Source organism: Halichoerus grypus, chromosome 5 (assembly GCF_964656455.1).
Source record: "Halichoerus grypus chromosome 5, mHalGry1.hap1.1, whole genome shotgun sequence".
NCBI lineage: Eukaryota > Metazoa > Chordata > Mammalia > Carnivora > Phocidae > Halichoerus > Halichoerus grypus.
In genome coordinates, this window is record NC_135716.1 from 138725644 (window position 1) to 138741243 (window position 15600).

At 41.9% G+C, this 15600-nt stretch overlaps 1 protein-coding gene across 9 annotated transcripts in view; it reads right to left on the reverse strand.

Moving 5' to 3' along the window:
- NFIA (nuclear factor I A) overlaps positions 1-15600 on the reverse strand; it is a 367960-nt gene that overhangs the window by 144389 nt on the left and 207971 nt on the right. The gene's annotated exons all lie outside the window — the stretch shown is intronic.

Consider the following 15600-nt stretch of genomic DNA (forward strand, 5'->3'; position numbering starts at 1 on the left):
TTCGATCCATCCTTGCCTTCTACTTCACTTACCGTATTTTTGTTCGTCTGCGCACACTTAAAGCTGTACCAACTTACTAGTGGAAGCTGTGGCTGAACACTTGGGGAACAGAATTATTAAAAAGGTTTTATTTTTTTGTTCATCAAGTGAAGCTCTGTGTAGAATTAATCTTATTATAAAGAAATCCCAATTAGAATTTTTCTTTCAAATCAAAATGTTGGGGAGGGGGTCAGAGTGAATTACAGAATGCCACGAAGAACACACAATTTGAAACTCATCTGCCTTTGCCAATCAAATCGGGCAATAAAGAATTGTTATAAAGAACAACCGTGGTAATGCTGATACCTCTGTTTTCATCTGAGACCCCATTAAGAGCTGTAGACACCGCACTTACAAAGGCCTGGTGTAGACAAAAGATGAGGGGGATTACAAATCTCACGGTTGGCCACGGCCCTCCCTCCGTGAACTCTACCTCCCGACACCCGAAGTATAAGCCAATCATGTGCCCACACTTGTGTTCCAACTGTATACTCACAAATCCACATAACTGGGCTAATCATTATCAGATACTGATTAGCTTGACAGCGATATAAGGAGTACACATGTTACTGCACAGAAGAGATAACAGATGTCTGTTCACACCTTGATGGCAGCCAACCTCTACACGGAAGTGGGCAGCTTCTATTCCCCACTGGGTAAAAAATTCATCTAAGAGGTGGGCAGCATGAAAGAGCCCAGGTCTTGCTGCCAAGCAGACACGCACTCAGATCCCAGTTCTTTCTCCTTAATGGCTGAGGACCTTGGGCAAACTATGTAACCACTTTGGTCCTCAATTTCTTATTCTATTGCTGGAGTGGAGAATTAAATGAAATCATGTACAAACCCAAGCATGGGACCTGGCAAAGGCTGTGGACATGGAAGATCAATGTAGTGGGCACTGTTTCCTAATATTTCTGATGCTATGTTTAGGGACTTAAAATGTTCATGGTGATTCCAAAGGGCTCTTTGCCATGTACGGAGGGCCTTCAAGCATCAGAGAGGTTGCTCTGTGATTTTATCATACTCAAATTCTGCCAGTAGTGGATGTTCATAGAATACTCAAGCATAAACACTTAAGACTGCATAGCCTAATAATTTGGAGAGAGCTCTATCTGTGATTACTAAATGGATTAATGAACTGCTGATGCCACAAGATTCGTACACTTCACTTATTAAATGGAATATAATGCACGTTAGTTCTTCCTTTACCTTAATTCAATGGTTCTCAACTGGGAGTGATTCTGCCTTCAGGTGATACTTGGCAATGTTTGGATATATTTTTGGTTGGTACAACCGGGGAGAGGGTGCTCCTGGCATCTAGTGGCAGAGGCCACGGTGCTGCCAAACATCTCACAATGCACAGGACAGTGACCCAGATGAAGGAAGCATCCTGCCCAAAGTATAAATAGTGCTGAGGCTGAGAGGCAGTGACCAAATTTTTACTCAACTCCAGCACAGTATGCATATTTTCAATTACTTTCAGAAAACGCAACGCAATACTAACCGAATACCTACTATTCATCCGTTCATTCCACGGAAACTTACTGAGAGCCTGCAGTTGGCCAGGATTGTGTTACGACTGGGGATATAGAGAGGAAGACCCGGCACCTGCCCACCAGGCGCTCAGACAGGCACAGAAGTGGACACATCATGCAGTGAGTGGATCACTCCCAGGATGGAGTCCTGTATCATAAACGGCAATGCAAGCACAGAGGAAGTAGCCCCTAAGAATATGTGGGGGTGTCTGGAAGTTCTCACAGAGGCGGGGACACTTAGGTGGTCTCCCGAAGGAGGTATAGGAGATTCAGGGGAAGGAAGGAAGGAAGAAAGAAAGGATAGCTGGGAGGGAGGGAGAGAGGTGGGCAGGGGAGGGGAGGAGAAAGAGGAAAGAAGTAGAAAAAAAAGGAAGGAAAGAAAGCCGGTGGCTCATATGTTGGCAAGGGCTGGAGCTAGGAGCTGGGAACGTTGATGTGACTTAAGAGTCTGGTGGGTCTGTACTTAATGGGGACACTACTGGCATCTTGGGCAAAATCAGTCTTTATCAGGCAGGACTATCCAGAGCATTACAAGATATCTAGCATCCCTAACTCCCCCCTTACTTTGTTCCCCACACACTAAAGGGCAGAAAGACGTGTCGTCCTCAGTCCTTCTGACAAGGAGGGAAGCCTCTACTGACTTCCAATACCCCAAAGCAGGAACACCACCGCTCCATCTGAGCTTGGCTGAAACACTGCAGAGTGCCTGAAGGGGAGAAGGCTTGCAGTAATGGGAGTGGACAGAAGGTGAAAATGACAGTTCTAACTGGAAGGAGGTTGAGCCACTCCATTTCCAGTGGTCTCTCCTATTGTTGCACCACGATCTTATACTTGCCCCAACAGACCTGTTAAAGTCTAATACCACATCTACACTACCAGATACTGTGGCCACCCGCCCAGCACACGAAAGAGATTTCCAAAACACAAAGATGTGCTCGACTGATAAACATTTCACCCGAGATGCATCTCGACGGAGCAACTGCAACTGGGTCTTACTTTGTAGAAGATCTCTGCCGCAGTAAAACTCTAGGTATTCTTCCATATTCCAAGCCAACAGATTGAAAAACAGGCTTCCACTTCATTAAAAAGTAAAAGGGAAGCAATTCCTTCTATTTTTGCCATCACTCTACCAAATAGAAAAAAAGAAGGAAACATTCACCTCAATTTCTATACTTTGGAGGTTCTTTCACTCCTTGAACTGAGGGGAACTTCCAACCAAGTCTTTACATACATGAGCCTTCATGTGAATTTTCCTGTTTTTCTCTCTCATGGTTGACAGCAAGAGAAAAAAAATGGAAAAAGGGAAAGAGAGAAGCATGCCCAGAAACATGAGAAGATTTAAGTTAGGAAGAATCATATATATAGATTTGTGGGTCAGGGAGCTTTTTTTGGTGAGGTGATAGAGAGGAGGTGCAGATCAAGATTCCAAGATTCACCGGAGTACATGTAGGGAACATGGCTCAGCGGTCTCTGCATTCAACTCTGGCAAAGCCCCTCTATATGGAATGTTTGGTGTTGGGCTCCAGAGAGTTGCCATGATGTACGGAGTATTAGAGCTCAGATGAAAATTACAGGAAAGAAGAGGAAAACTCCATAGACTGTTGGTCTACTGTCTCTTCTGATGACCGGGCAAATGGAAAATGGTCTGAGAGTCGGCCCCGCAGTGGGGATTACTAAAGCAATGGGATGGATTCCTTATGGCTCCTGGAGCAATGCTGGGTTTGAGGAACTTTACATCAATATTGATTTTCAATCATTCAAAGTAATTAGGTGTGGGTCCTACTTGGAATCTAGCATAGAGCGTCACCGTCAGGGCTCCTGAATCCAGACAGTAATGGCATCAACAACAATGGCAGGAATGCCAACAAAGATCATTTACTGAAGACTCACTAGGTACTTGACACTAGAGCATACAGAAAAAATGTGAGTCAGGTGTTGACTTCTTTGCATCCTAACTGGGAAAACTAAGACCGAAAGCTGAAGTGATTTGCTTGAGGTCACACCCTAAGTAAAGGACAAAGCCAGGATGTAGACAGAAATGATTTTAAGCCTACCTTTGTCCCATCGGGATGCCTGTCTCATTATATCACAGCTTGCCTCTATGCAAAACTACAACTTACTAACCCCAACAGCTCACTAATACATGACGGCCCTATGTTACATACAGCTGTTACAGCATGACCTCGGATCATACACACCTGGGACAGGAATCTCCTCTCATTCATTTTAAAAATAAATCTTTGCTCTTTTCCTATAGTGTCACACTCAATGAGACCTCCAGTAATTTTTATCACCAATGATGATGATGATGTCCCATGTTTTTTTTTTCCTACTCATTTAATCCTTTTCCTCAAGCCCTAAAATGGCAAAGTATAGGAGAAACTGCATGCATTGTTTTGTTAAAGATTGTGACTACCACCTGCTTTCTACCATTAGCCGCAAGAAAATGTGACTTCCTTCAACTCTGTCCCCCTCTGCAACATTCATACAGAGATAACTTGGTTGCTATTGCATTTTTCCAGCTTAAAAATTTAAAGCCAATAAATTCCAAGTACCACGAGGTTATTCTGCTAGACTTGTCCTTCATCCAGTTCAGGTTCAGAAGGGGATAATGATCTGTCATAAAGGTAAATTCATTACCACGAGATAATATCATTCTACTCCTACTGCCCATTTCCACAGCAAGGCTCGAGCTCTCTGTGATGCTGTATTTCAGTTCTCCAGGGAGCCCTTCACTGCTGACATAATAATAATAACAACAACAACAACTTACATTTATGGGGAAGACAAGACTGCCTATATTTTCTAACTCTTGACAAAGAATAGCTCCCAGTTCTACTTCTGATGCATCAGCTATTACCACAAAAGGCTTGGGAAAATCTGGAGTCTTTAAAAGATGCCGGCAAATGGATCTGCTAAGGGTTCATAAAAGTTTAGCGATCACAAACAGGTGACTCAACGGCCAACTTCATTGTGCTGGGGAAACACTCCCAGTGGTGTTACTCCAGAGCAACTTAATAGAAACACAAAAAGGAAACACGATCATCCCTGGATACAGGAAATGATTCTTTATAGATTCATGGCCAATTCACTTGATCACTCAACACACTTACACGTGACTGATTTTCATTATGGTTTAAAAAAAATCACATTTTCTGGTGTTGGATTGCGGCGTGGTTACTGTAGAATGCTCGAATCCTCCCATGCGCACACCGCCCCACCAGAGGTTTTTCCTAAAGACACTGCTTTCATCTACAATGGGTAATCTACTCTCCGTGAACCACCCTAATACTTTCTGAACTTCTGTGTGTATGGTAGCATGCCAGATGTGGTAGATGAAGACAAGATGAGTTAGAAAAGGATGATGCCCAGAAAGACACACGAGGGGTGGGGTACTTCCTGAACTTTGGCATTGGATGACTTCTCCTACAGCCTAGGAGTTCTGTATGGCTTGATGTGACATGACAGACAACACCTGGCTGTGCATGGACTTGCCGATCCTATGGGACAACTCCTCCGGGACTCCCAGGCCAGAATGTGGGCACTCCGTGTTTGTGAGGTTGGGTGGGACCTGAGAAGAACCTCCACAAATCAGGTGATTCAGGGGCCAAGGTCACCGTGTGGGTAACCTAAGTAATCAATAATGGGAAGTGACAAAGAAGAGGCGAATGGCGGGGAGAAAGCATTCTAGAAACAACAGCTGAGGGAAAAAAGAAATTCTACACCAAATCCTACAGTTTCTATTCAAGAACAATTCCAGGGTATAAGGGTGAAAGAGCCAAAAGGCAGGCAGGCAGAGAGCCAGAGAACTGAGAGAAGCTAAAAGGCTGAGTAATGAGTTCCTGAAAACCATCAGAAGACAGTTTCTTGCTAACAGATAGTCCTTTAGAGCCAGGCTCCAGGTTCGAACTCCCATACCCCTTTACAAACCAAGCCTCACAGTCTTCATCGGCTAAATGAAACTAACACTGCCCATGTGAGCATTAAATAAGGGATGGGGGTTGTTGTCTTTGTCATTTCCATCCATCAGAGGAGTAGGTCACATAGGGCTCAACCCCAAGATGTGCAGAAGGACTCCTGGTCCTCACGTGCTCACATGGGGACTGGTAAAAACTGTCTGGGTTCTCAGCTAATCTGCCTAAAGGGTCTGCATGGATATCAGATTTCGTGAGTCTACATGTAACAGACACCACACCTAAGTAGTCTCCAAAGTCTAACTTGCAACCTCTCTGCCCCCTGTCTTGCTGTCTCCCGCTGCCCCTCAAAACTGTAGAGACTTCTGCAGCACCAGCCAATGGCCATCCTGTGTGCCATGGAGGCTCTGGAAGGGACATCTGCCTTGATGCCGGGTGGGGCATGGTAATGACTTGGCTCAGGGTTATGCCCTGCCCTGCTAAGCAGTTTCATGACCTTCTGATGCTTCCCACCTTGCCATTCTTTCTCATTCCCCTCTTTTTTTATGTTGCCTTTTCCGGTTTCTCTACCTTAACACCTCTCCTTCCCGTTCTCCACCGTATCTCCACTTTCTGTCTTCTCTTCCTCCTCTCTCCTTCGTGGGGCTTACAGTTCCTCCCTCTCCCATCACCATCACGCATTTTAACATCCACGGCATTTCCACTGTTTTCCCCTTTGTCCCTAGTTTTATGTTACACTGTGCCATTTTTGTGTATAGTGTGAATCTTGGTAAGGGACCACGAAATGTCAGAGTTGAAAAGCTGATGGAAATCTCCTTAAATTTCACTGTGATAAGAATGATAGCTACAACTAACATTTGATGAGTATCCTCGCTCGAGCCCTGCAGTGAGACAAGCACTACTGTTATTCCCATTTGCAGATGAGATTCAGGGTCCTGGCCCAAGTCGCACAATTATTAATTGGAGGCTGGTGGCTCCATGTTCAACCTTCTTCCCCCTCACTGCTCCCCTCATTTTGCATATCAGGAAGGAAGCAAAGGCGGCGTCACATTTCAGTTCTCTCTTTCCTTATTTGACCCTCACATATCTGGGTATCTCAGGGAGCCTGTGCCAGCACCATGAACAACAGTTCTGGAAATGCTGGGAATGTCTGCCTTTCCCGTGCTACCAAGGATCAGCTCGTAGACAGAGTGGCAAGAAGCTGAAGGCCAAATTTTGGTTCCCTCCAACCCACCATCCTCACTGGCATCCCCACTGCCTCCACAAGGATCTCTTTATTTTATTTATTTATTTATTTATTTAAAGATTTTATTTGACAGAGAGATAGCGAGAGCAGGAACACAAGCAGGCGGAGTGGGAGAGGGAGAAGCAGGATTCCTGCCGAGCAGGGAGCCCGATGCGGGGCTCGATCCCAGGACCCTGGGATCATGACCTGAGCTAAAGGCAGACGCTTAATGACTGAGCCACCCAGGTGCCCCACAAGGATCTCTTTAGAAAGTTCTGTGTTCCTAGGCATAGCCTTGTCAGCTCTCTTGGAAAAGTGTCTCAACTCTGAGCTCATCTTTTCTGTCCTTTTCACAAACTTGTAGACCAGCAGCTCTATGAAGAGGAATTCATATACTTATTCAAGCTAAAGATGTAACCAAAGGAATTCTAGGTTGAACACAATTAATGTTTAGAATGTTTGGCTTTAGGGGACAACCTCCAGTAGACTCAGAATGGAGATAACATAGCTTGATGATGTCACCATGACTCTTACCTGGATTGCTGTGATAGCACCCTAATTGGTTTCCCTTCTTCTGCTCTTGTCTCCTAAATTGTCCTCTAGCAGCACACGGACCTGTCTCTCTTGTACTCACAACCTGCCAATGACCTTCATGCAATTGACAGCAAAAGCCAGACTCTTACAACAGCCCCAGTGGATCTCAGAGTGTGATCCCCGGACTAGCAGCATCAGCATCAGCATCACCTGGAACCTTGGGAGAAATGCAAACTTCTGAATCAGAATCTCTAGGAGAAGTGCTCAGCAACGTGTGTTTTAACAAGACTTCCAAGGGGCGCCAGGGTTGCTCAGTTGGTTGAGCATCCCGCTTTTGATTTTGGCTCAGGTCACCATCTCAGGGTCGTGAGATCGAGCCCCCTGTTGGGCTCCACGCTTAGCACTGAGTCAGCTTGAGATTCTCTCTCTTTCCCTCTGCCCCTCCCCCTGCTCATGTACTCTCTCCCTCTCTCAAGAAAGAAAGAAAGAAAGAAAGAAAGAAAGAAAGAAAGAAAGAAAGAAAGAAAGAAAATCTTTAACAAGACTTTCAAGTGATTCTGGTGCTGTTAAGGTTTGAGAACCCCTGTCCTGCATGAACTGCGCCTCCGCCCCCGCCATTCTGTGCTCCTCCTCACTCACGGCACCCCATCTACCCTACTCTTCCCCCACATATCTGCATGTCCCACTCCCTCACCTCCTTCAGGGCTTTGTTCAAATGTCAAATTCTCAGTTAACACATCTGTGGCCATCTTTTTCAGAATGCAAACTATCCCTGACTCCCTCTTTCTCTTCCTTTTGTTCATTTTTCTCCACAGCACTTCTCACCATCTGGCAACACTACATTATATTTTGATTCTCTGTCTTCATCAACTAGAATGTAAGCTCCTTGGCGGGCAGGGAGTTTAGGTACTTTATTCGCTGATGTATCCTACGAACTAAAACGTCTCTGGCACAAAGGAGGTGCTCAATAAATATTTGTTAAGTGTTGAAGGAAGGAGTGATTCTGTTCTGCTGCTTAGTAGCCATTGACTTGTATAAGGTATTTGACATCTCTGAGCCTCAGTCTCCTCATTGATAAAGAGAGGATTAAAGAAGATAAAAAGCATACACAGTGCTCAGCCCATTTTAGTCACTCAGTTAATGGTAGCAATTGTGATCACTGTAATAGAAAAAACTTATTTTTTTAAAGATTTATTTATTTATTTATTTGAGAGAGAGAGAGTGAGAGCACAGGGGTGGGGGAAGCACAGAGGGGCAGGAGAGTGAGAATCTCAAGCATACTCCCCACTGAGTGTGGAGCCCGACACGGGGCTCAATCTCACAACCCTGAGATCATAACCTGAGCAGAAATCATGAGTCGGACACTTAACCGACTGTGCCACCCAGGTGCTCCAGAAGAAACTTATTTCAGTATCACTAGAACCAAATGAAGAGTAATGGTTTGAACTTTTAAAAGTGTTTTTAAAGTTTGGAGAACATTTGGGGGTGGGTAGTGAGGGTGCTAAAGATACATCCCCCTTTCTAGGAACACACTGTTGGGGAAAAGAATAATCTTCCTATGCTGACATGGTTTTCCCAAAAGGCAGCATTTTGATGAATTAAGAATTAAAGAATTATAAACATACAGCTTAATTAATCCTTCAAAAACAAAATATGTATTGAATAGGAAACACATTGAAAACTAAGGTTTGTTTGTAATTTTTTTTCCCCAAAATATTGCAATAAAATGTTTGGGAACATCTAATAAAACTAATATGCAGCTAGATTTTCCTACCCCAAGACTAATTTGTGCTGGTTACAAGACAGGTCACAAGGTCTGCATACTTTATTTTTGATGCATCCATTCTAATTGTTACTATGGACGAAGACTAAACACAAAAAATAAAACATCCTGTTGGGGAATGATCTACCCAACACACACCACATGTTTTCTCTTCTATCATTAGTCTAAGGGGGATTTCCACAAAAACAAAATTCTTAGAAACTAAGTTTTCACTCGTCATTGCTGCATATTCCCACTTAGTCACTGTCCTGGGACCTACCAGCTGCTCTCCATTGACATCAATCTGAGGTTGCGCATTAAAAAATAACCACAGCTAGGAGTTAGATATTTGGAGAACAAAACCCTCTTTTTGTTCTTCTATGCTTACCAGTACAATATCATGATATACAGCTCAACACTTTAACACTGCTGCATTCCCTATGGTTTTTACTATGAACAAAGACTTTTCTAGACTTCCCGTCCCAAGTATCCAGGACTACGTAAGGATACAGGTACCAGGCCACACCTCTCTGCAATGGATGGACAAGGTCAAAAGAGAAGCTGATCACTTCATGGAGAAATGGCAGTTGTCAAAACACATACCTTCACATCTACCACGCTTTCCCGTGTGTAAATAACCCTTTGGGTCCTTAGCAACAGTAGCATGTTCATGTAATGCTGTAAATGGGAAAGTTCTCTTTCAGAGGAACATTATGGATGGAACTCAAAGAAAAGGTCAACAGGCCAGTAGAGACTGACGGCTGCCAGCAAGCACCTTTGGAAGCAGCACTGGTGTTTGCTTTTGCAGGTGAACTGGCTTGAACAGAACCTACCTTTTCACCCCCCCGCCTTGAAGAACCCGAAGTTCTTTCCACTTGGGGAAAGTGCTTTCAGACAACAATCTGATATCAATCATTTCTATTTGGAGAAGAATTAAATCAGTATGTTCTCACTCTCTCTCAAAAGGCTCTGCATTCTGAATCATGTTTCTCTTTAGCCAACAATAGACTTTATTCACTGCTAAAGGGATCTTCAAGCAATTGGGAAGATACTTGAGAGAGAATTTTTAAAAATAATCACGAGGGCAAATACCTGTTCTCCCCACACCCCAGCAAGACCCTTCCTAAAAAGCCACGCAGTTTCTACCTTGTGAGGCCAACTCTGCTTGTCTACTCTGTAAAGTATATGGATCCAGTCTCTAAGCAGGTATTGGTTATTTAAAAAAAAAAAAATCAATGGGAATTGTTTATGGCTCAGCTTTAATCAAAAGTCTAGGTGTGGGGGCACCTGGGTGGCTCAGTCGTTAAGCATCTGCTTTCAGCTCAGGTCATGATCCCAGGGTCCTGGGATCGAGCCCTGCATTGGGCTCCCTGCTCAGCGGGAAGCCTGCTTCTCCCTCTCCCACTCCCCCTGCTTGCCTTCCCTCTCTTGCTGTGTCTCTCTCTGTCAAATAAATAAATAAAATCTTTAAAAATAAAAACATAAAATAAAAAAAAGTCTTTCTGTGAAAAACATTTAAAATCATTTGAAGACTATGAGATCCACCTGCTTGTATAGACTTTGTAAAGATCACGATGTAAATTTCTCTAGCTCTTATAAATTTCTTGATGGATTAGGAGCAGATTACCTTCATGGGTCACTCAAAATTTTTTTCATTGAGCTACACATTTTGCATTAGGTTCTCAGCTTGTTAGTGGGCCCTAAAAGAAGCTATCTTACCAAATCCTCTACTGCATCAGCCTCAACAGCTTTGAATGCCACTAAATCCCTCATGTGTTCTCCTGTTGAAGTTCTATATGAAATTAATCAGAACTGTGTGCCAGGAAACATTTTCTTTCCTGAGGAATTGCTATGTATCACCTTATGGGTAATAAGAATCACATAAATAGTCATGTATATTCCTCTTTTTCCTTTGGCTGCCAGGAAATTCAGAACCAAACATATCTCAATGTTATTAACCAGGTAGATCCATATAGTAGAATCTTTGTTCAAGTTTTTCTCTGATTTTACCTTTCTATTTTAATTTATATATTTCCCAACTCTCATTTTTTAAAACATGTTTGTATTTTCCATTTTACTGTACTTATTTTTTATAAGCCATCTGATCTTTACAAAATGGAGCTATTATATTATATATTATATATATATTATATATACACAAACAGATTATATACTACACACACACAAACCTTTATGTAAACTTGGTAATTAGGAAGATTACAATTTAGTTTTTATTTTTTTTAAAGATTTGTTATGTATTTATTTGAGAGAGAGTGCACAAGCAGGGGGAGGGGCAGATGGAGAGAATCTCAAGCAGACACCCCACTGACTGTGGAGCCCTACAAGGGGCTCGACATGGGGCTCGATCTCACAACCCTGAGATCATGACCTGTGCAGAAATCAAGAGCCAGATGCTTAATGGGCCAAGGCACCCAGGCACCCCAGAAAGATCACAATTTAATAGTATATTTATTTTTATAAGAGACAACTACTACATGAAACAGAAATAAAATTGGTTGTACTGGATTATTCCTTGTAGAGAATTATTTTAACAAGTTCAGTAAATCTCTGTGTGCTATCTACTAATACACAGAAATAGTTGTATCACACTTCAATAGCATTTTCTGCAATATTATTTTACCTAATACAAATGAGGACTTAGACTTCATAGAATCTAATTTCTAATGGCCTTGTTCTCAAAAATTTCAGACATGTGTCAATTTTTTACAATTCACTATGTTTATTACTCATGCTCCAGTGAAGTGGGGAGAGATCTATTTGAATATCACATAATTATACTTAGAAGAAGATAGGCAAGAAGATAATGCATAGGAAGGTATTTTGCCAAACTCCACGGTACAATACAAATATTAGCTGTTAATGCCATTGCCCATAATCATATAAAACATGATTATCAGAGATGCACCAGATCTGCTCATGAATTCGTTTTCCTGTGAGTTCCTTTAACGAGTCTCTACAAAATAAGAATATACTCAAGGACCCTCAGATATCTGAACACTCTTTGGTCTCATGAGGCTGGGACTCAATATCTAACTTTAAAATATTCTTCCTATAAAACAGAAGTAAAAACCTAAGAGATGAGAGATATTTTTAGTGGAGTTATTTGCCTGGTTTTTTTTTTTCCTTTTCTTTCTGGTTATTAAACACAACAGAGCTATTCTCTAATAATCCAGGAAGCACAGAACTAAGACATTAACCAGCTTGTGTTCCAAACTAAAAGGAGGTTAAAAACACAGCATTGTAATACAAACACGGCTTATAAGTACAGCGTGCGTACCTACTGTTCTGCCATTTAAACTTTGAGTAGCTGTACAAACAAGTCTATCTTGAGGAAACAGACTGGGTAATTTTCCATTTGGACTGTTTGAAATTTCACTAAGAGCCTCAAACTTGCCGAAGTCTGTGCTACCAGACAGTTTCTTCCAATTTGTTATCTCTCCTTCTCCCCATTAAGATTTCCCTTTAACAAAAAATGCTTTTCTTAAAGGTTGTGCTTTAAGTAAAAAAACAAAAAACAAAAACAAAAAAAAACCTTTAATTTTACAGAGAGATTAAATTTAAAAGAGATATTAAAGAGGTAGTACCCCAGTTTTGGAACATAAGTTGGTACTCTTCCCCGTGGCCTAAGAGAGATCCAGGTCAAGCTTTCATACTCTCCTGTCTTTTCAAGGTTCAGAAAAGAATTCAAAAGGTCTAAAAGGAAGGCAAAACATGAATCAATGAAAAGGTCAAGCTGCAACATTGCTGCAGGAGTGGTGGTAAACGCTGACAGTGATGTGAGGGATCTTTGGAGCCTTTCGACACAGGATGGGAATAGGCACAAGAAGGCCAACTTCAGCACTTAGTAGGTAACTATAAAAGACTATCTTCTCGTAGCTTCTGCAAACTCCGGAAGACTCCGGAGCAAGTGTCAAGCAACGAAAAAGAGCTCTATGATACAATTATCTTGGATATGCACAAAAGTCCAATTTCCTAAGCCTCAGATCTCAAAATCTGCAAAATGCTTGTTCTACAAATACAAGTGAGCACCCTTCTAGGGTGCTTTTTATAGAGAAGGAAAGAAATAGGATCTTATTTCCAAATTAATGCAACCACTCTGAGCGGAGGGATCCCCCCCCCCCAGTGTGTTATAAGTTATCAATAGCTAAAATAAAGTCAGTTCATTTAAGATGGAAGATGAGGCATCAAAATATTATTTAAAACCAGTAGTTTCCATTTTGGGGGGGCGGGCACTGGCTACATGCTGAGAGCACTGTGCTAAATGCCTTTTATGCATTATCTCATTTAAGCTTTTAACAACCATGAGGTAGGCGCTATCACCATTCTGATTTGCAGAAAAGGAAATCAAGACTCATCGAAGAACAGTCACTTATCCAAGATCACAGCTACTTAATAGCTGAGCCCGCAGTGAAACCCAGTTTTCTGGGTTCCTAATCCGATGCTGTTTCTGACACTCTGGTTGAATGATGGGGTGGGCTCAAGACTTGAACTCTGATGACAGCGAGTCCACCACGTATGTGAACTGACAGTATCTTTGATTTATGCTGCAAGGAGAACCTAAAAGGGAAGGCCATACTCGTGGACACTATGCCTTCCTGCCGTCCCCCACCGTCACCTTGCACAAGTCATGCCAGACTACTTGGCTATTTTCCAAGCTCACCATGAACTTTCAGATCACACAGAGCCTTTGGGGGCTATTTCTACTGATTCGGAATGCACTTCCTCCTCTACCATCCTCACCCCTCTCAGCTGGGGTGAAATCTAACTCTCCATTCTCTACCCCCGAAGTCTGGATTAAAGCATTCTCTCTTCTCCCTTCTCAGGGAACTTTGTCTGTTTCATTCTTTGAGCACTTAGCATATTTACCCTGCATTATTATTAGGAACATATATGCCCATCACCTGCAGAAAAAAGTGTGTCTCTTAAAGGATTGCACCCAAACCTATCTTTGTACCATCCATGTACCTCACACAGCACCCTGAACGTAGCAGGTGCCCAATAAATGTTTCATGTGTAGTTAAAAGAGGAAACTCGGGGTCTACTACTGCAACATTTATATCAAAGAAATGACTATTCCCAAAGGAAGTAGGAAGTATTTTTGCTCACTCTTCTTTCTGAAAGGATTTTTCAGACAGGCTATTGCCATTCCAAGGAAGGTAATGGGGCTATTTTTCTGTTTAGGAACCAGTGGTTTAAGTAATGTAAGCTATGGATCAGTGGTTTGCAATGATGGGGCTGATCGAAAGACAATCATACTCAGCATTTCTAAGGTTAATGGCATTGCCTCTGATAGGGGAAATATCAAAGTGGAAGATAGGGAAGAAACCAATAAAAACATTTACACACACCTTTAATGGTATGCAGCGTAGAACCCACTTAAATGAATCCCAACTAATGAAAACATCTTGAAAAGAGAGTGATTTTTAGAGAAACCTTTTATCTACAGGTCTTATATTATAGAGCAAACCTTTTAAATGAATACAGGGTAAAAAAAGAATTAAACGAGTAATTGTTGTGATTCATTGTGGTTCATGTAACTTTCATCAGGCCAGTGAAATGAATGAGCCATTTAACGAAGAAGGCTCTTCTCCACCAATTTCTGTCATATATGTCAGATTATAAATAGCCTTCTCGGTAGGCACCACAAAGCAGAAAAAAGGTCTTGGGAATGACTGAATCCTGCTTGTCCTGCTGTACCTAGAGGTGGGCACCTCTTCTGAGAAAAGAGGTGAAAGAATTTGGATCAACCAGAAAAATGCATAAAAAGGCAAATGTACCATAGCCCTCCCAATATATATTGGACACTTTCTTTGAAACTTACTATCTTTTTCTTTTTTAAAATGAGCTTTGATGTCTTGAAGACACAAGTGTTTGGTGAGCAGAGACTCTAATGGGCAGAAATGGAGGCTCAAAAGCAGAGGTAAGAGTTGGAATCAAAAGGTGCTTAAAACTTCTAAAACTGGAGACATAATTTGCCAAAGATTTAAATTCTCTGCTTGACAGATATTTCAGACCGGTGGCTTAAGAAGGAAGACACTAATATTTCCACTTAAGGCCACTAAATACACATAAGAATTACTGGAAACTGTATTCCTATAACCCTCACCATCTAGTGAAATATATCTTTTTGCCAAAACAATAAACGTGCTGGGTTCGAGCCTATTTTGTCTCTAAACTGATTGTCCCAGAAAAAGAAAAGCTTAAGTAAAAGCCAACTAAAAGTGGATCTAAATGTCACTGGGTACTCGGTACAAACAAGAAAAAGGGCTGCGCATTCAAGGAGTTTAAGAATGAAGTCAAACACTAACATCATCTAAAGATTCCTTAAATATATTCTGAATCAACTGGAATATCATTATTAGAAATTGTGGGTTTCATTTATTTCATTCATTTATTCGTTTGGGCTATTTGAGGTCATTCTAGGTGCTTACATTTTTAAAAATTATCTTGGAAAATTTTAGAATTCTAGATCAGTTTGGAATAAAGGGCAAGAACGATAAATATGGAAAGAATACCTTTCAGTATCCTAAGGACTCTGTGGGCAGGGGGGTGAAGCTGTGGGCCAAATGG